Source organism: Chiloscyllium punctatum, chromosome 3 (genome assembly GCF_047496795.1).
Source record: "Chiloscyllium punctatum isolate Juve2018m chromosome 3, sChiPun1.3, whole genome shotgun sequence".
Lineage (NCBI taxonomy): Eukaryota > Metazoa > Chordata > Chondrichthyes > Orectolobiformes > Hemiscylliidae > Chiloscyllium > Chiloscyllium punctatum.
Window position 1 is genome coordinate 131,719,841 of NC_092741.1, and position 21,390 is coordinate 131,741,230.

At 38.8% G+C, this 21,390-nt stretch overlaps 1 protein-coding gene across 9 annotated transcripts in view; it reads right to left on the reverse strand.

Annotated features, from left to right (window-relative positions):
- The window catches only part of dlgap2a (discs, large (Drosophila) homolog-associated protein 2a), a 961,527-nt gene that overhangs the window by 379,028 nt on the left and 561,109 nt on the right, over positions 1 to 21,390 (reverse strand). The window contains exon 1 of one of the 9 annotated variants that reach the window (XM_072560945.1): positions 20,517 to 20,566. The exons of the other annotated variants lie outside the window; for them this stretch is intronic. The gene's annotated coding sequence lies outside the window, so the exon portion shown is untranslated. Of the gene's footprint in view, positions 1 to 20,516; positions 20,567 to 21,390 lie in introns of those variants that run through there. 9 annotated transcript variants of the gene reach the window in all.

Genomic DNA, 21,390 nt, shown 5'->3' on the forward strand with positions numbered 1-21,390 from the left:
ACTCACATTAATCTAAGTGGTTAATTGAAAAACAGCTATCAAGCAGTAAATATGTCCCCTGATATTCTTGGACTTAGAGTAGAGTAGAGTACAGTAGCTTTTTTTTGTCATTTCTACCATATACAGCTGGTACAATAACAACGAAATAGCGTTCTTCCAGAAGCAAGGTGCTATATAAACACACAGACTACACGAGTGTACGGTCATACACAGTGCAAAATAAAGTGCATGGAAAAGTGCAAAACATGCCAGACAGCACAGTAATTCCTGACAAAACAAAACAATGGACACAGTGGTGGATAAAAGAAAGAAATGTACACAAACAATTATGTCCTCATTTTGATAGTTTGCATTGTTTGCAACTGTTGTTTGCTCAGAGAGTGGTAAGGGTGTGGAATGCCCTGCCTGCCAATGTAGTTAACTCAGCCACATTAGGGAGTTTTAAACAATCCTTGGATAAGCACATGGATAATCATGGGATAGTGGAGGGGGGTGAGCTGAGAATAGTTCACAGGTCGGCGCAACATTGAGGGCCGAAGGGCCTTTTCTGCGCTGTATTGTTCTATGTTCTCCAGAGAAGTTAGAAATGGACAATAAATGCTGGTCATGCCAGTAACACTCACATCCCAAGAGCAAACACAAATATCACCCACCAAATCCTCTGCCCTAAGTTTACTTAGCTCCAGTCCCTTTACTCAAAGTATCTACACACTGATGTAGATATTCTGACAAAATTAAAGCACTTCAGAATCTAAAATCATCTGTCACAATGTTCCTTAAGTTTTAAAGCGGTTTGCTTTGTGTGTTTTTTGTAAATCTTCTCCTGAGACCTGCACCATATTAAGTAAAATCAATGAAAAGGTAAAGTTGCACATGGTTTTACAATAGATTGTAAACCCACTGGTAGTTTGAAATTCACCTTACTTCTATAGGATTAAAGCTGGAGACTAGAAATTTAAATTATTATATGGTAAAAATCATCTGAAAGCATGGAAACATAATTTGTCAGTTCAGGCAATTGAGCTGAATTTTGAATTCTCAAGAGACCTTGATTGATGGATAGACTGACTAACTCACACCCAGGGTTTGCCATGTATTTTGCGATCATTGTTTATGTCATTTTTCAACATCTTGCAACAACTGCTGCCTGTTCTTATGAGGAACCTCAATTGTTTGGATAATGCACAGTTTACTTCAAACTGAAAACAGCGCATAAGATACAGAACATAATTGAACACTGCTACTCACATGTAAACAGAACAACAATCCAATTCACACACTACAATATTATATTGTCGTGGCACCGGACTACAATGTGGAAATCACAACGTAACTTGTTTTTAACTGAGTAAAACTTGTGTTCTATTTTGTTCTGTTTTCACTTCATAATTTGGCAAGTGCAATAACAGGAAATTCTCAGTTAAAACCTGGAATGTTGTCACATCAAGAAAACATCTTAGCTCAAAATAAAATCTAATCACATTAAAATTCTCTCTGAGAAAATGATAAATTTCAAGGTTACAACTGGCAGCTTATCTGTCACATTTCATGTTTTTAAGGTCAACAGTTTTCAAAATCACATTCAACTATGATTTTCAATAACTCATTTCAGGACTTTTTTGTCTCAAGGTCATGTGCAAACAACACTAAGGACAAATGACATTTGATTGATAGAATCCTGTCAGAACCAGTCTCACACACTGACCTATTTGAAATATTCTAACAGCTTTCAATCCTACCCTTCAGCCAACCCAATTGAAAAACAACTGGATCTGTTCAGTGGTTTTGCTGCAAGACATGTAGAGGCTGACAGATGGGATAAAATGGTGACAGTTGGCCTGTGTGGTCCAGTGGGGATGAACCACTAGCTATCTTCAAGTGCACCTTCCACTTCATTAGAGATGAACATGTAAACATTACACATTGGCACCAATTTATTCAGATGGAAGAGACTGAGCAATTGCCATTTTATCTGCACTTGTTTCAAAGCTTGTTGAAAGATTCTGTCAAGTATTATGATGATAGAGACAGTAAGATGCTTTTATCTGCATGAAAGACAGTGAGAATGGAAATATATGTTTTGCTCAATGCAAACGTCATCATTATAAAGTCACATACAGTGAAATTGAGACAAGTCAAATCGGGAAAACCCAAAACGCTGAACTTGTTGGCCATTCCTGATGGCTGTTTAGAAATGCAATAGAAACTCCAGATTATCTGAATTTATGTCTGAACACGTCATATGACCGCACCAATCAATTAGAATGGAGTTAGGACATATTAAAGTGCAAAATCACTGCTGAGTTTGAAGCAATGGATACAAACTAGTCTCATCCACACCGTAAATAAATATGCAGCAAGATACTGAATTTTTAATACTGATGAAACCAGAACATTTAACTGTCTTTGACCAGTTGCTTTTTAATGTTTAATGATGAAATGTATCATAGTGGAAAGTGAAGCAAAGGGAGACCTCACCATTATGGTCTGTGCCAACATGGGTTACACCAATAAGCTATTGCTTCTAGGGATAGGTAAGTCCAAAAAGCCACAAGCTTTGGGAATGTTAAGACTGCCCATACATAATAAAGTTAGTAGCACCTCCTGGATGACCAGCAGCAATGTTTGAAAGATGAAAAAAATGTACCAATGGAAGAAAAGGAAGATTACCACTGATAACCCTGAACAGTCTGACAAATGCCTGCACACTCACCTGTCACCTTCCTAGATGAAGCTTCAAAGGCCATAGAGATGTTCTGGGACTTAGCACTGCAGCAGAAAGACATGTCTGACTGCACTGACAACATGAAAGGCTGTATCACACTCATCTGAAAAGAGCACGCTTCGCAGAAAAACATTACTGAGTTTTTCTAGAGCTAATGGCCAACATTGCTTTGGTGCCTTTTACTGTATAAGGTCTGGCTATTGTAAAGAATGAACAAATTGAAACATGAAAACTTTTTCTGCATATTTACTGCATCAATGTGTTTTCATTTACATATTTTGATGATGCATTCAGAGGCAAATTGTATTGCACAGGAGCATCCTCAGCTAGCTCAAAGCTGTACTTGATATGAATTTGTGGATGAGACTCCAGCCATTTGACTTAATAAATGTTACTATAGCAGCAAATTAAATACTTGAATTTGCAAAATGAACTAATATTTAAACGTAATTATTTAAATTTATTTTGTAGGATCATAACAGTATTTTGCTTTGTTATTTCTATATTTCTTAAGCTAACTAATTAAAATTAAAATTCTGTTGCTGAGGCTTTGAATTTCAATTAAAGTTGGTATGAACTGGTGAAGAAATGCAGATCTTTTCTGAGATGGCGTAACTCCTTTATAGGAGTAAGTAATGTGTTCTAATTCTGGCACGGATTTTCTTTACACCTCAACGGCATTTCAGTTTGTCTGCAGAAAGATGTTCTGAGCAGCAACCACCCACACACAGCACACATCCAGAATCATAATCACACACTGCAGCATTATGGTCAGCAGGTCCTCAGTGATGCAGCTTGTTAAGTCTCTTTACATTTCATTGTAGAATGCATGTTAGCCTGAAGGACATCGAATAATGTATGTAATTCCCCTGTAAGGGCTTCATTAAATTAGCCACCACCTACTTTAAAGACTATCCAATCTTTCCCCTTTTACAATATTCTTTTTGATGTTTGCATATTTTATGTGAAAATTCTAAGTTGTTTGTGATTCAAATTTGTATCATTTCCCAAAGCTAAACTTGCAAAACAAAAAAAAACTCATTGCAGTATCAACTTTCTTTTCAAATCAGAGAAGTAGTTTTACTTGGAAGAAGCAACTTTTTTGACGTCATCACAAAAATTGTTACGCAGTCATCTATGTGTTTGATGAGAAAGCAAGTCCATGAGACTGATGTTAGAAGAAATATTTCCAAAGCATGGATGTTTAATTTTATTCATGTTCGGAAATATTTGGGGGTAGTCAGACTAAGGGCGGATAGTTTTATTTCCCATTCTTGGCATCAAATTTGACAATGATGAAATGGTTAGGAAGTCTCTTGTCATTAGTGGTTATGAGGGTTTTGCATAAAATAAATTGGAGCAATCAGATCATAATTCCTAGTTACTTTATGGTCAGTAGGAAAAATCCACAAACTAGAAGATTTTCTGTTGCATCACTCATTATGATTTGGAGATTTTGCTACAGTAAGTTGGATGGTGAAAGGGTCTAGAAGTGCACTGAAGAGATTTATTATGAAGTTTGTCATGCTCTAAGATATCAAATGATTAATGATTGACTTTGTTTATACATTGCACTTTGGTAAATAGATAAATCTATGTAAACGTCACAGCAGATTCCACATTTTGGTATTAAAAGAAGTATTTGCCTTCCACACATCCACATTTCATAACTTCTTTTTTTCCCTGCACACGCACATTGGTTTCTTTAATATTGATTACATATATCACATGCTGATATGGCTAACAGTGTAAGGATTACCTTTGTCCAGATATAAAAGTGGTTTCACTAGAGACAGCCTACTACTGCTAGGACAATATTAAATCAGCAGATCATGCTCAAAGTAGGCTTTTTGTTTAGAAAACCAAAAAAAATCACATACTATAAATATGACCTGATCTCCATTGAACATATTAAGCACTCAAACCAAACTGCAGCCCTCTTTTAATGAACAGATTTCCAAAATACCATATTAAATATTAATATTTATAGTTCCTATTTTAATCAAACTCTTCAGGAAAAGTTCATCTTTGATCTTGTTTTAAGACTTCTATATCATAAGAAACAATTCTGTTTGCCTTCAGTTACCAAAAATAGTATTGCTGACTGGTTCTTGGTTCTGTGAGATTTTTTTCATCGATAGTGTGTTTGGAGGTAAGAATAGAGAAACAGCAAGTCTGGGTATGCTTAGTTAAAAAGTTAATTCTAGAAAGCATCTGACTGTTGCAGGAACAAGTGCATTTTTGGAACTAGAATCTGCCATTTTATTGACTCTCTTGACATGGCAGTGAGAGAGCTCTGGGACTTTTCTATGCTTGTCAACCCATTAGGATTACCCTAGAGTCTCCATGGTTTAAAAAATATTCTTTCTTTGTGCATTTCCAATTATTATTTTTTAAATTACAGAACATTAAAAATGGGATTGTTTGATTGATGGTTGGAAATGAAGAAGTCTGGTCACAAACAACCCATTCATTTTCCAGGTGTGTTGACTGAAGGTGCAGCTCAAATGGAGATATATTAGATGATCAATGATAGGAGATGTAAGATGGGGCAAAACTTCCCATCAGACACCCTGGACTACAACCTTCTGAACATGGGACATGAGTTTATGGATTCATTTTCAAACTAGAATTCATTGAGCTCTCTGGCTGAGACAGACTAGGCAATATGCAAGACTAGGGGCAGCTGTCTGGAACAGTCATTTAGCTTGTAAAACTAAAGGAAGACCCCCACAAACACCTCAGCTAAAGACAATAAGCACCAGCAAACAACTGAGACATTCCGGAACCAACAAAAATAGAAAACCATTCAATTTTTAATCAGTTTGCTTGGACACAGAGAGACTAAACATTCCACACCATACAAACCTGTTTGTCTTTGAATGTGAAGGTCTTATACTACCAATAAAACTTTAACCTCTATCGATCAAAGAGAAATATAGGACACTCAAAACTATTGGAAACCCATTCACTTTTATTGGAGAATCATTCATATCTCATCTAATAATCGGGAGGCTCATTCATCCCCAAGAGGAGGAATAACAGCTCAGTAATCAAATCCAGATTTGGCGTGAGATAAGGGGAACCAACAGTCGGTATAACTGGGGAACCCCGATCTCTAAGGAGATTGGGTTCAGCAGGAGGTTTGGCCGGAATCAGAGAATGAGCCACAGCCAGTCACAGTGAGTCATAGACTGTAACCATCACAGACTCAGGAAAAGAAAGACAGCAAACAATTTTCTCATCCACAAATTTCCATGTACTAATGAAAGCGACTGAAGCACTGAGATACTGATCGAGGCAGCACCAGTGAAATCCATCACCATCCAAGCTGACAGACGCCACTTCAGAGGTAAGCATAACGTCATCGAGATCCTCTGTCTCAGCTCAATTAGACAGAGTAGGAAGGGTGAGCTTCAAGACTGATGGTGCAGGCTACCTCTGGGGAAGGGAAGCAGGATAGGATCCAAGTTTTAGCGTTTTCTCCCTTTCTCTCTTTCCCCTTTCACCTGACACTCAATAATTAACAGCTCTCTGTAGTTTTAAACCTACGGTACCACATCAGGTCTGCAAGGGTTAACTGGGGTCCTAATTAGCTGTCAGATTAGTCTCACTTGCCCTGATCCATAATGTTGGGCTTTTGGAAATATTCATTTTTATCAGTTATTATAATATTTTCAATGTTGCTTGTTTTAATAAAATCAGAACTTCCTTTGTCTCTGAGCATCTGCCTCTTGTTTTTGACCGCATCACATTTCATTACATGAGTCCTGTGTCAGAACCAGAGGGCTGGTGCACAATAAACTAACCAACCAACACTCCCAACAGAGATGGGACAGTATTGATGTGATGACATGACTAGGAATGTGTAGAACTGAAGTTCCTGACATTAGATCCAACTCACAGGCATAGACCCCAGTTGAAAAACATGAACTCACAAAGTTATTGCACGTGAGTTTGAAATTACAAATCTTATTTCTGCCCTCTGACAAATTCCTTTTCCATTTTGAAGTCCTTGTCACCATCTTTCAAATCCCAAAGCCCATCGTTTCTACAAATTATATTTGAATTTCTCCAATTGGGCACCCTTCCCTGGCATGACAAAACAGCCTGAACAAAAATTGCAAATTAGGACATATGTAACCATGATCTTGATTCAATATCCTTCCTCAGTTCCTTAATATGTCTGCAACTTTAGACAGGGTGATCTATACTGTACTCCTTCAATACTGTTGTAGACCAGACAAAATCCTCTCATAATATATGAAGATAATAGCCTTGACCCTAACTTTTTCTTATTTTAAAGGTAAGTGTAAAGTGTTGCATTCCAGATGCAATTTGATTGGTCAAACTACTCAGCTTTAAACAAAACACACTTTATGTTTACCCTACAGTTAAATAAAGACAAAATTTAAAAAAAAACAAGTAGTTGCCTCACTGTAACTCTATTGAAATAGAGTCATAGAGATGTACAGCATGGAAATAAACCCTTTGGTCCAATCCGTCCATGCTGACCAGACATCCCAACCCTTTCCGATAGGAAGGAGACCAGAATTGCACGCAGTATTCCAACAGTGGCTTAACCAATGTCGTGTATAGCCGCAACATGACCTCCCAACTCCTGTACTCAATACTCTGACCAATAAGGGAAAGCATACCAAATGCCTTCTTCACTATCCTATCTACCTGCGACTCCACTTTCAAGGAGCTAGGTACCTGCACTCCAAGGTCTCTTTGCTCAGCAATGCTTAACAAAATAATATATATTTAAACTATTACTAATTAACTGCTCCAATACAGTGACATCCCATAAACACACTCTTGGCAAGGCACATTCACTAAAATAGACTGTCTCAAATGCAATTCTAGCAGCAGGAAGAGAACCCCAGCTTTTAGCTGTAACGAGAGAGGAATAACAGCTTCCGCAACCACCTTCAAAACCCCTGCATCCAAAAATCTTGGTTGTGTGGGAGCTTTACCCCATCATTCAGGCTGCTTCTATTGTTCCAACTTTAAAAAAAAGCAAAGGCTTCACAAACTGCTTACATTATTGGCTTTCTGTCTCAACCTTCATAAAAAAAGGACAAAATACATCATATACTGTGCATTCTGTTTTACCGAGACTTGGCTCACCGCTGCTATACCTCAGTGCCTTGAAACCTGATGGCTTTCAATTCATTGAATGGACCACTCAGCAATCTTGGGCAAGGCAAGAGATGGGAGGGTCTGCCTCCTAATCAACATCTCCTGGTGCTCAGATGTGATGACCCTCGTGGGTCACTGATCCCTGGACTTAGAATATTTAACAGTGAAATGCCATCCATACTACCCACTATACGAATTCACCTCCACTATCCTGAGAGTGGTCCACATACCACTCTATGTGGAAGTGAAGAGTGTACTTGCTGGAGTACATGACACTATAAACAGCCTTGAGACAGAATACCCCAAACCTTGTTTATTGTAGCCAGTGACTTGCACTAGGCCAGCCTCAAGAATGTGCCTCCAGAATTCCACCAACATGTCATCTATCCCACCAGAGTTCCAGACACCCTTGACAATTGCTACACATGGGGGTAAAAACAATGACTGTAGATGCTGGAAACCAGAGTCTAGATTAGAGTGGTGCTGGAAAAGCACAGCAGTTCAGGCAGCATCCGAGGAGCAGTAAAATCGACGTTTCGGGCAAAGGCCCTTCATCAGGAATACAACTGCTACACAACCAGATCTACTGTTCAATCGCCTGTCCCCATTTTGGAAAATTAGATCACAACGCTGTGCTCCTCCTCCCATCTTACAGGCAGAAATTGAAACATAGGGTCTCAGTATAGAAAGTAGTGCAGTATTGGTCTGAGGAAACTGAAGGGCTTCTATGAGACTGTTTAGAATTTGTGGATTGGTCCATATTCAAAACCTCAGAGGCTAATCTGAACGAGTATCCCACTATTGTTCCAAACTTCATTTGTGGGGACTACATGTCGAAGAGGTTAATTAAAATGTTTTCCAATCAGAAACCATTTACGAACCAGGAGATCCACTCCCTACTGAAGTCCAGATTGTTCAGGTCAGGCGACCCTGACCTGTACTGGAAACTCAGGTATGAACTTTGCAATGCCATCAAGGATGCCATGAGGCAATACCAACTAAGCTTGAGATCCATTTGTAGCAAGGCTTACACGACATCATGGGCTATAAAGCAAAGTCAAACACAATTGTGGGCAACAGTGCACCTCTACCCAATGAACAGATTTTATCCTACGCTTGCTTTAAACAGAAGGTAATGAAATAATATGACCTGCCCCCATCAGCCTCGGATGCACCCATATCCTCAGGCACCGCCACGGACATTAGATCGGTCTTTTAAGTGTGAACCCATGGAAAGCGACTGGCCTGGATGAAGTCCCAAGCTGTGTACTCAGATCCTGTGCAGACCAGCTAGTGAGAGTATTCACAGACATCTTCAACCTCTCCTTACAATGATCTGAAGTTTCCATCTGCTTAAAAGAAGACCATCATTATCGCAGTGCCAAAGAAAAATCATGCAGCATACCTCAATTACTACTGCCAGGTGCCTCTGACATCTATAATTATGAAATGCTTTGAAAGATTGGTCATGGCTCACATGGCTCCAACTTCCCAGATTGCCTTGATTCCTTGCAATTTGCTCACCTGCACAACTGGTCCACGGCAGATGTCATCTCCCGGGCCCTACACTTATCCCTGGAACCATCTGGACAACAAGGCTCATACTTATTGACTATAACTCTGCCTTCAACAACATAATTTCAAACAAACTCATCTCCAAACTCTAGGACCTAGGTCTCTACTCCCCATTCTCTAATTGGATTCTTGACTTCCTGACCAATACACCACAGTCAGTAAGAATAGGTGACAACACCTCCTCCATGATAATCCTCAAAACCAGTGCCCCGCAAGGCCACTTACTCAGCCCCTGTTATACTCTTATATGCACACAACTGTCACCAAATTCTGCACCAACTCTATTTACAAGTTTGCTGACAGTTTGTTGTAAGTGAAATCTCAAACAATGTCAAGATGGAGTACAGGAAGGAGATTCAATGCATAGTGGCATGATGTAAAGATAACAATTACTCAATCAATAGAATAGAGGGCAAGCCACTGTCTGCATCAAAGGTGATGAGGTGGAAATGGAAAAGCACCGCAGGTCAGGCAGCATTCGAGGAGCAGGAAAATCGATGTTTCGGGTAAAAGCCCTGAGTCAGGAATGAGGCCCATTCCTGATGAAGGGCTTTTGCCCGAAACATTGATTTTCCTGCTCCTTGAATGCTGCCTGACCTGCGGTGCTTTTTCAGCACCATTCTAATCTTGACTCTGATCTCCAGCATCTGCATTCCTCACCTTAACCGATGAAGTAGAGATGGTCAAGAGTATCTTCAGTAATCTGTCCTAGTCCATCCACGTTAACATATGGTCAAGAAAGCACAACAACACCTCTACTTCTTCAGGAGTATAAGGAAATTTGGCATGTCCATAATAGCACTTACAAATTTTTATAAATGCACCATAGAAAGCATCCTATCTGGATGCATCACAGCATGGTAACTGATCTTCCCAAGATCACAAGAATATTGAATATAGAGTCATGAATATAGCCCGGTCCATCACAGAAACCAACCTCCCATCCATTGATTTCATCTATACTTCCTGTTGCATTGGGAAAGTAAGCAACATTATCACCGCTTCCCCCCTCCCTCCACCCGACATCAGTTATAGTCTCTTCCACCCTCTTCTGTCAAGTAGAAGATACAAAAGTTTGTATACATATCTGAAAAGATTCAAGAACAGCTTCTTCCCTGCTGTTATCAGACTTTGAATGGACTTCTTTAATGTTAATGTTGTCTCTGAGCACCTTCTCAGCAGCTGTAACATTGTATCTTGCACTCTCTCCTGTTACCCTAATTCACTTGTATATTAAGATCTTCCTGTAAAGCACGTGAGACAATACTTTTTACTGTACATTGGTACATGTGACAGTAATAAATCAAATTGATACCTTCCCTCCATTGCACAATTCCATGAGACCACCTCACACATGTTTATATTTCACATGTCCAACTAAAACCACAGCATCTCCAATAATGGCTTCATTTTCAAAACTATTACCTCTGCAGTCCTCCAAAGATATATTCTCAGTCCTTCTGTAACCTCATTACACGTGATAGTAAGAAACATCATCAGTCAATATATAGAAGCTTACCCTATGTTTGTAGATGAAGTCACCAAGCATGAGTACATAACTAGCCCCTCATAATAGCTCCTCCTCTGCATGGAACTCCATCGATTTTCATTAAACCTGTGCAAAATGATTTGGCATTCACAGAGTTCATAGAAACCCTACAGCCCATTTGGCCCAACAAGTCCACGTCATCCCTCTGAAGAGTAGCCGACCCAGGCTGAGTCCCCTATGCTATTACTCTGACATTTCATCTAACCTAGACATCATTGAACACTTTGGGAAATTTATCTTGTCCAATTCATCTAACCTGCACATCCTTGGAGGTTGGAGGAAACTGGAGCACCCGGAGAAAATCCATGCAAACAGTTGCCTGAGGCTGAAATAAACCTGGGTCCCTGGCGTTGTGGGACAGCAGTGCTAACCACTGAGCCACTATGCTGCATTTAGTGCTTTCTACATGAAATGCATTACATAAATGTTAGTTCTTGTCCTTCTACAGATATTTATTATTTCTCTAAAACACATTTATAATTGATGTGGAGGTGACGGTGTTGGACTGGGATGGACAAAATTAAAAATCACACAATACCAGGTTATAGTCCAATAGCGGTCCGAAAACTACTACTTCCAAATAAACCTGTTGGACTATAACCTGGTATAAGATATTTAACAGTTATAATTATAAATGTGCCTCATAGTTACAGTAATAGCACTGGACCCTGGTTATCACAATCTTGTAAATTAACCTGACTCCATTATCCTGAATAATATCTAGCTGTAATATTGATTAGCTTATTTGTACATCAAATAAGAACTTGCTTAAGATGATTCACTTTTCATTAATTGAAATTCCAAGGGAAGGCTTAAATTCTCACACCACCCTGAAACACATTGAAAAATTAAGTTTGGTGGGGGTGAGGAAATGGAAAGAATGCTGAATCACCCAGCACCCATCCATACCAAAACGCATCATCTTGGCAATCGAGGGTGGCAGTTTGATGGAGATGGTGTCCTTCATAGGGCTGTTCCTTTCTCTGCCACTCTGTCCAGATTGCTCTCCATGAAGCAGCAGAATTTGTAGACGTTCTGTATCAATATATCATCTTATACCACTTTTGAGATATAACCCAAAGCACTTCACATAAGATGGAAGACTTTGACATGAAATGTCTGTGGTTGTGTAACTAAAGGAGACAGCCATTTTTCACACCAAATTTATCACAAAAGCATTGAGAGAATAATTTTATTGATCTAATTTTGGTGCACTCAGTTGAGCTGCATATCTGGAGAATTCCCTGATTCTTATTTAAGTAGATTGTAAAGAATGGAGCATACATTGGAATCGTCATTACAATAGACAGGCAGAATTTTGTTACAATAACTCAGGGTTAATTTGGCATTCACATGTTTTCAGTGGGAAGCAGAATCTGTGAAGATTACCAACATACAAAGAACAATGGGCAGGAAAACACCTTCTGATATATCCAGTTTGTCCACAACAATTGTGTGACTGACACACACACTTGCTACGACAACACGGTATGGTTGGGTTGTGGTTATGGTGTTGAACTAAGAATGCAGATATCATAAGTTCACATCTGATCATGGGAAGTCATGGAACTGATTTCTTCAAATCTGGCAATTTGTTGGCTAGCAACAGTAAAATGAACAATAAGTTCTGGTTGATTATCAGAAAACCATTACTGCTAGCCTAGACATGCCAACATATATCCCCAGATCCATTCTATGTGACTGACTCTCAGAACATATCTCTGAAGTAGCCTAACAAGGAACTAGAACAATCACTAGAAAACCCACATCATCTTCACTGGGCAACCAGTAATGTCTCATCCTGAGTGACATCAACATTGTAGGAATAGAAAAAAACAGCATGTGCATACTTAAAACCCCGCATTCATACTTTGAAGGTTGCACCTGTGAAAATTTAGAAATTTCTCAGCACTGCACAAGAGCATAAGCCTTGACTGTGTATTTCAGTACCACAGTGTACCTCAAATTCACGACTTCTAAAGAGAGAATGCTACCGAGTAAAATATGATATAATATCAAGCGTACAGAAATGTTCTGCATTCATAGTGCATTTATTTATCCATGAATTGTAAAGATTTTCACTAGGAACAAAACCTTTGAACATTGACACATCACTTGCCAAGCCTATAAATGCCCAAGTCAGCATACTGTAAATGTTAAGTTTTACAGAACTTACGAATGTGAAGATCCTTGTTTGCAGGGATGTCCTCAGCAATGTTCTAAAGTGGTTGTGTATGTCAAAAGTATCAAATCACTGAAAACTAAGATGCTGTCTTCAAATTTTGAAGACATATCCCTTTCTCCAGAGATCAATGACTTGTGCTGAATACCACATCTTCCATTCACTTTGCAACATAGATGCTGGATGTTATGACTTCTGATTGTTTGCAATGTCCTGTGTACATCGACCAAAAGGCATCTGAAAATGGCTTTGAATGGCTTATGCAAACATCTATATTTAGGGAATTGGCCCAAAATCAATAAATCTTCAAAAGAGGTTTCAAAACTAATTTGATGGATATTGTGGATATTGAACTAATCAATCTTCAATATTTTCACAACATTGTTAATATATATGAAATCAGAATGCACAATAAATGATGCTCTTTCTCAGTTCACCATCAATATAATTTCACAAGATTTCACATTTCTTTTCAATGAGTACTCTACGACCAAAAATATGGCCACACTATGCTAGTACTATAGGTTAGTTGCTGCTAGAATTTGCCTTTTAGTCTTATTTAGAATTTTGATTGATTGCAAAGGATTTTTATAGGATAAATACAATCAATCATGGAATATCTACATTATGGAAGGAGCCCATTCAGCACATCTTGTCTGTTCTGGCTCTCTGCAGGAACAATTCACTTTCCCCTGTTTTACTGTGCTTTCTACATAGTCCTGCAAATCTTTTCTCTACATATAATTATCTAATGGAAATATTCAAGGCTACAAGGGGTCTGGGCAGAGCATATAGAGCGATATTGGCAGAAGGATCAAAAATCAGAGTTCATTAATTTAAGGTGATTGGCAAAAAAGCAATATCAGAGCTGAAAATGTATTGCTGGAAAAGTGCAGCAGGTCAGGGATTATCCAAGGAACAGGAGAATCGATGTTTCGGGCATAAGCCCTTCTTCAGGCTTATGCCCAAAACGTCGATTCTCCTGTTCCTTGCATGCTGCCTGACCTGCTGCGCTTTTCCAGCAACACATTTTCAGCTCTGATCTCCAGCATCTGCAGTCCTCACTTTCTCCCCAAAAAAGCAATATCAGTCCTGAAGAAGGGTTACACCTGAAACAGAGACTTCTCCACCTCCTGATGCTGCCTGACTTGCTGTGTTCTTCCAGCCTTCTGCTTGTCTACCTTGGAATCCAGCATCTACAGTATTTTTTTTGTTTCGATTTAAGAATATCAGTGAGTAAGTGGCAGGGATTGTAGACTGGAAAATGTACTGAATTCCAACTTGGTCTGCCAAACAAATGTCTTACTCTGTGACTATTTAACATGCATTATTTTGTAGAGTTATTACCTCTACTACAGTAATGAAAAGGTATTTGATACAAGCAAGTACATCAAACATTTGGACAATATCACTGGTACCAATTTTAACCCACGGTGACAATTGCAGAAAACATCTTCAACATCAGATCACTGAAGCACAATGTTACAGTACCACTCATTGGCTAAACACAATGGGACACTTGGCTATAATTACATGGCAAGTATGCAAAGCATATTGCTGCACTTATTTGGTCACAAGGATTTCCATGCTTCCTGTTCACCTATTGTTACCTCACCACTCAGCCCTTTTCCCCAACCAAAACTGCCCCCCAACCCCCTTTATCTGCAGTTCCCCTTTCATCCACCCCTAGTCCTGAAGAAGGACTACAGTCGAAACATTGACTTCTCCATCTCCTGGTGCTGCTTGGCTTGCTGCGTTCTTCCAGCCTCCTGCTTGTCTACCTTGCATTCCAGCATCTGCAGTTTTTTTTGTCTCTCCCTCACTACGAAAACTACATCTCACATTGAATCTCTTCTATCATTAATATTGGGTTGAAATACAGTTGACAATTATTCTAATATATTCTAACTCTGATTCATGACAACTGAAAAATTGTAAATCATGCTCTTTAATCTCCCACAAATTTTGGTCTAAGTTAAGAAACTAAGGGACATTGTAATTCACACAGGATTCCAATAGGATGAGGTCACGGCAGGCACCAAACCTCATCATTTTGGGACCTGGCTATTTTAACTCTTAGTCTTGATTTACATTGCGCAAGCCAGCTGCCCAACTGAGAAAGACAATAGGGCAGCTAGCTAGTGATTTCACTGCCTCACTGGTATCAGATAGTTCATAGTGAGGGATCACAGGACTGAAGTAAGTTGTGAGGGGGACGGAGAGAAGGGATGGTCAGGCCCATTGTATTATTAGAAAGTATGCGTGGATTAGGAGTTTGTGGCATTAGAAGCATAGTCTCTTCTTGTGGGGCAACAAGGAACACCAGTGGGGGTTATTAACTGACCTTGGTGAACCTCTCTTCTTCCTTCTACCAGGTTTTAGTCGTGCGACCAAAGATGGTGACAGTTCACAGAATTACTGCACAGACTACTTGGGTACGATATATTAGGAATGACTGGTCTGGTGTCAGATATTTCACACACATTGTCAAAATTTCTTGTACTTTGACTAATTAAGAAATATAGACCAAGCTCTCACTCCCAGTGGGGGCTATCTTTTAAAAAGAAAACTGAAACATTGTATAGTACAGCTTCATATTAAACATAACCCCCCAATGGATTGGGGGATTGATGAATTTATCAGAATATGATTGAATTATATGGAATACGGTTAGCAGTATTGGTAGTCCCATTTTTTGCAGTGCAAATTCAACAAGTCACCAAACTCATGAGTCGATCTAAGCATTCATACAAAGATATTAAAATAATACATTGCTTACAACTGTGGATCCATTCTCTTTTTGCCAAGGAGTGAACAAAACAACATTAAGGATATATGATGTTTATTTTTCACATGTGCAGCCAGAGAGGTGCAACTGAGGTAGGCCTTGTTAGAGCATCTCATGAATGTACACAAAAAGTGTACAGGAAAATCCATTTCAAGAGTATCATGTTGTATACGGGTGAATGGGTAACTGTTGAAGAATGCCTTAAGTCGCACCAATGACGTGGTCAAACAAAGTTGGGGGAATCTTGAAGTAGTATGACCTATCATCTGGATCCTCCTCATAATCTCTGTAACAAGGTTGATCATATTTATGTAACTTATACATAGCTACTACCATGCAATAATTATATTTTTTAAAAGCCTCTTATTTTACTACTTAGCGGTTTCCCTCTACCAAGCTAGACAAGCAGGCCATTTGTATATCCTCCCAGGAAAGAGGATAGTGACAGAAACTCTAGTGTACAATGCATACAATGTGATGAGTAATGATTGAATTCAGGTGACAATATGATGGCAACTGTTCTAAACTCAATTTAGCTATATCCTACATGCTGGCAGCAATGCAAATTAAGATTTCCTCAGGCACAGCTTTTAGAAGATTGCCTTTGTAGGTAAGTGCCAGGTGGAAGAACCCTATAGGAGGGAAACTCATGGCAAGAGTTGACAAGGCAAAATCTACTGTCTGTGGTAAAAAGCCATTTACAATCTGTGCAGCAGCAAGAGTGAATCAGGACCCCATGAAGCTGGAGCACTGGTCACACCAAGATAGATACAGATTGTATTAGATGCTGATTATCTGTAAGAGCCCAAGTTGAGGTGCAAGTGAAGAGCAAATGGACATTGGATGCTCTAGAGTAAAGTTGAAATTTAAAGATGGAGTAATGGCAGGGGCACATTACAGAGGCCATTACAGAGTTTCCTACTTGGAAATCAGTTCATGACCTACTGAGGTTTTTAGTGATGATACACCAATTGGTGAAATTTTTGCATCATTTGGCAACTACGGTGAAACTTGCGGGATTACTCGGGAAGATACATGGATAATGCTGAAACCAAAGCATGGAGAATGATTTGCAAAAGATCAAGGAATGTTGACATCCACATGTCTTAAACAATAATGATAAGCTATTTCGAACCATTATTGCTGCTGGTGCTTCAGCTAGAGACTTCGGAGCTGTGCTTTCTCAGGGTAAGCCAGAAGACTGTCAGAAATGTGTACACATAATAGATATTTCAAGACATGGCATGACATTAGAAAGAAGAAGGATCTCATGGTCACATGGAACTGCAGGGGATTTTCAGATTACATCCTGGGCCTGAAAGTGTCATAGAGGTGGACCTGCTTGGTGAAAAGAGTCAGTTAGAATGCATCTACTCACACAGAGATTCCAACTCTGCATTATAAGATTTGCCCATGAAATGATCTATGCACTTACTCATCAGTAACGTGTCAAAGATTGGTCAGAAAATAGGTCAAGTCAGTTGGACATGAAAGCCTGTTTGAGTACCAAAAGGATTTTACATTGTAGAGGAATTACTGGTGTATGATGGAGGTCTGGTTGTTTCAGCTACATTGCAAGAAGATATATTTAAAAAGATACACCAAAAATGCTTGGAGATTACCAAGTGAAGAGTCTAACCTCAGTCATTGGTGTGGTGGCCTGGAATATGAAAACAGATTGAAAATCTCATAGTCAAGTGTAAAATGTATGCTACTTATATGTCTGAGCAATGTGAGTTGATGATACATATCACTTCCCCCACCACACCATGGAAAAGTGTGGACACTGAATATTGATTTTTGCTACAAACTCTTACTTTATTGCTGTCAACTACACTTCATAGTGAATAGAGGTAAAAACATTATGTACCTACATTATGAATACAATTGTCAGGTTATTGCACAAAATGTTTCCAACACATCACTCCTGATGAAGTTGTGTCAGACAACAGAACCACAGTTTGCTAACAAATGCTTTAAACAATTTGTAGCTAGTGGATTTCATCATGTTACAAACTCACTGAGATATCCACATCCAAACTGAGAAGTTGAGTGTGGAATTTGGAAAGCCAATTCAGTTTCAAAGAAACATAGTTAAATTGCTAGTTCACCATGCCTGGCATGGTTTATTAGCATCCAAGTTGCTGGTGAATAGAAAGCAAAAGATTCAATTCCCCTAAAAACTTAATCCATGCTTTTGCCCACAGGACTACATACTTATATATGTTTATATAAACATAAAACAACTAATTCAACTGTGTGGAACACATCACGCGTTATAATTGATATCATTGTGCAAGACAGTTGATACACTTAGCTCAAGGACAATAAACATGGATGTAGAGTCTTATCAGGAAGGGTTGGTCATTCAAGGAGCTGCAAACAAGCAGTGGTCATGTATTATCACATATCTGAAGGAGTTGTAAGAAGGAACAGTGGACCCAGATTCCATTGTGAAGTAATTGTTGATGACTGATTTGCTCGTAAAAGGAAACACCATTTCCATACTTACTGTCTCAAGACCCCTCAGGATTTTATATTTTTCAATCAAATCACCTCTTATTCTTCTAAACCTGAATGGATGCAAGATTACTTTGTCCAATCTTTCCTCATTAACCAACCTGCCCATTCCAGGGATTCATCTAGTAAACCTTCTCTTAACTGCCTCCAAACACTTACATCCTTCCTTAAATAAGGGAAGCAATAATAAGCATTCCTGAGTGGCCTCATTGGTGTACGGTATAATTAAAACATTACCTTCCTACTTTTGTACTCAATTCCCTTTGAAAAACATTCTGACAGCTTTCCTAATTATTTGCTCTACCTGCATTCTAACCTTTTGCAACTCATGCATAGAGCCATCCAGAATCATCTGTATCTCAGAGCTCTGCAATCTCTCATAATTTATATATTTTTTAATTCTTCCTGCAAACATGCAGAACTATATTTTTCCCATATTATACTCATTTTTCTTTATCTTTTCCCACTCACTTAATAGTCAACAGACTTCAACCCTGAGACCTACCACTTTTCTGAGGCGAAAGAGGTTGCAATTTAGGCTAACATTGAAACCTCCAGACCATTTGAAACTGTGAAATCAGAAACTTGGGAAGAATGGATAATAGTAATTATAGACAAAAATATATAAACATTCCTAATGGAATATTGTGCCAGGGTCCAAGGCTCTGAGAGGATTAATGCTGAGGAATACCTTAAGTACTACCCACAATGGTGATATCAATATGGACCTGGGGGGAAGATGGTAGGAAAGGTTAGGATCACAAAGGCATGAGACCTAACATTATTTTCCTCTTCTTAGTCTCTATAGCATGTGTGTCATATGAATAAAACTTATACACACTTGGTAGCATGCAATAAATTACTCCTTCTTTAAGATAAGAAGCTCTTCTTCTTAGACTACCAAGTGGTTTTCCTCTACCAGACTAGACCAAGCAGGCCCTAGAGATCCTGACTAGGAAAGAGGACGTTCGTAGCAAACCAACCAGATAGCTCATACAATCTGATGAGCAGTGGTAAGGATTCATCTTGCAACATATTACAATATTGGAGAATTGATGGAATCCATGGGAGGAATGGTCTCTCTCTATTTGGATTCAGGTTATAAACCTGATTTAGGTGCAGAGGAAACTATTTCTGTCATTTAGTTTCAATCCCTCTCGAGACTTTCTTTATAGTGCTGGAAGAATTCTTAAAACATACTGATTTATTTTAGCATATGCCTATTTATTTATCAAATTTATTTGGAAGATTGTAACATCCCTGTATAATATTAAATATTAATATTGGCAGGAGTTGCATCATCCACACCCACTTCTTCTAATCTAAAAATATGAATGTGACCACTGATTGACGGTATAGTACTGAATGAGTCAGAGAATGTGAAAACACCTCCATCACTCTATCATTACCTTATACAGTCAATTTTTGAAATCACTTTTGCATGAATAAATTCAGCTGCACTGCATTTATCTTATTTATTATTTAACATCCAGACAGAACTGGTTTTTGTGTGAGCTGTTTTCTGTAAGCATACTTGAAGACTATCTTCACCAAAGATGTTCAAAGTTACCTCAAAACATAACGCAGTGCACTATTTTTCTTCCCCTCTCTTCCCCATTAACTATACTCTAGTATTGATAACATCATTCTTGTTACTTACCTCATGAACCTATGCTCAATTCTCCTGAAAATTCCATTTGAGTGTCTCCCATCAGAATTCCTCTTTTTCCTCTACACGGAAATAATCCTAATTGAAATCATAAGTGACATTCTCTGCCTCTGCACATTTTCTAGTCATATCCTTCTTGATTCTCTGCTATCTTCAACACAACTGATCGCACCAATGTCTTTCCTGTTTTTCACAGCTTAATGGTCTACCCACACTCAGTTTCTTTGGGACTGACACCTGATAACTCCAGATTGTTGTAAAACAAAACATATTCCCTAACAATTACATTAATTATAGATTCACCACAGTACAGTAATAACGACATCCACCACATAAACAGATAATCAATGTTAATATATTTACATTCAGTTGAATATTTGTCAGTTTTGTTCCCTTCAGTAATGCTAGGGCATCAAGCGTCTGATAAGAGCTGCTCATGTTCTAATAATTGCATTCCTGCAATATCTATGTTTCTCATAAATGTGGAATTGCACTTCTGACTCTGACTCTAACACTTCTCACAATTATGCAACAATCCAGATACTTTGTGCACCATTAATGTCATACAAAATAAAGCTCAAAGATTTAAAATATTACCCTCCAACGTGCAGGGAAATGGCTACCTTCTCCAGGCGGTGTTGTATAGAGCCATGCAGATCTGAAAATTCCCAGTTAAACCTTATTCTGTGGCAATTAATTGATGAGGGAGGGTAGCATTGAAAATTCTAAATTCAGTCTGAGTTCTTCCCACCAAAGCTGAGTTGACCAGATTCTGATTCCGATTAAGATTCTGCATCTAACATCATCTGCTGATATTGAGGCAAAAATGCTTTTCTAAATTGTTTGGCAGAAGAGAATAGTGCTCACATGTGATAATGACAATGATTGAGTATGGATCCAACACTCACATTTGAGGCCATATCTGATGAAAACACAAGGCATAAGGCACTTGGGCGGTAGAATCACTTGGTGTAAAACTTGGATCTTGACTACCATCTTGTTCTACTGCAACTTGTGCCATTCCAGTTGTAAAATGGCTTCCTAATGTTGCATATGTATCATGCCAGCCAGACTGAACACCACCTTGGTGAGGATGTCAGCTGGACATATGCAGAGCAGGCAGGTTTTAACATTAATCAGCATCTGATGTTCACTTATCAATAGCAGGACCATTTTGAGGATTGCCAGTTTGTAACCTGAAACATGTAGCTGAACACATATACATCAGTCAGAAGGA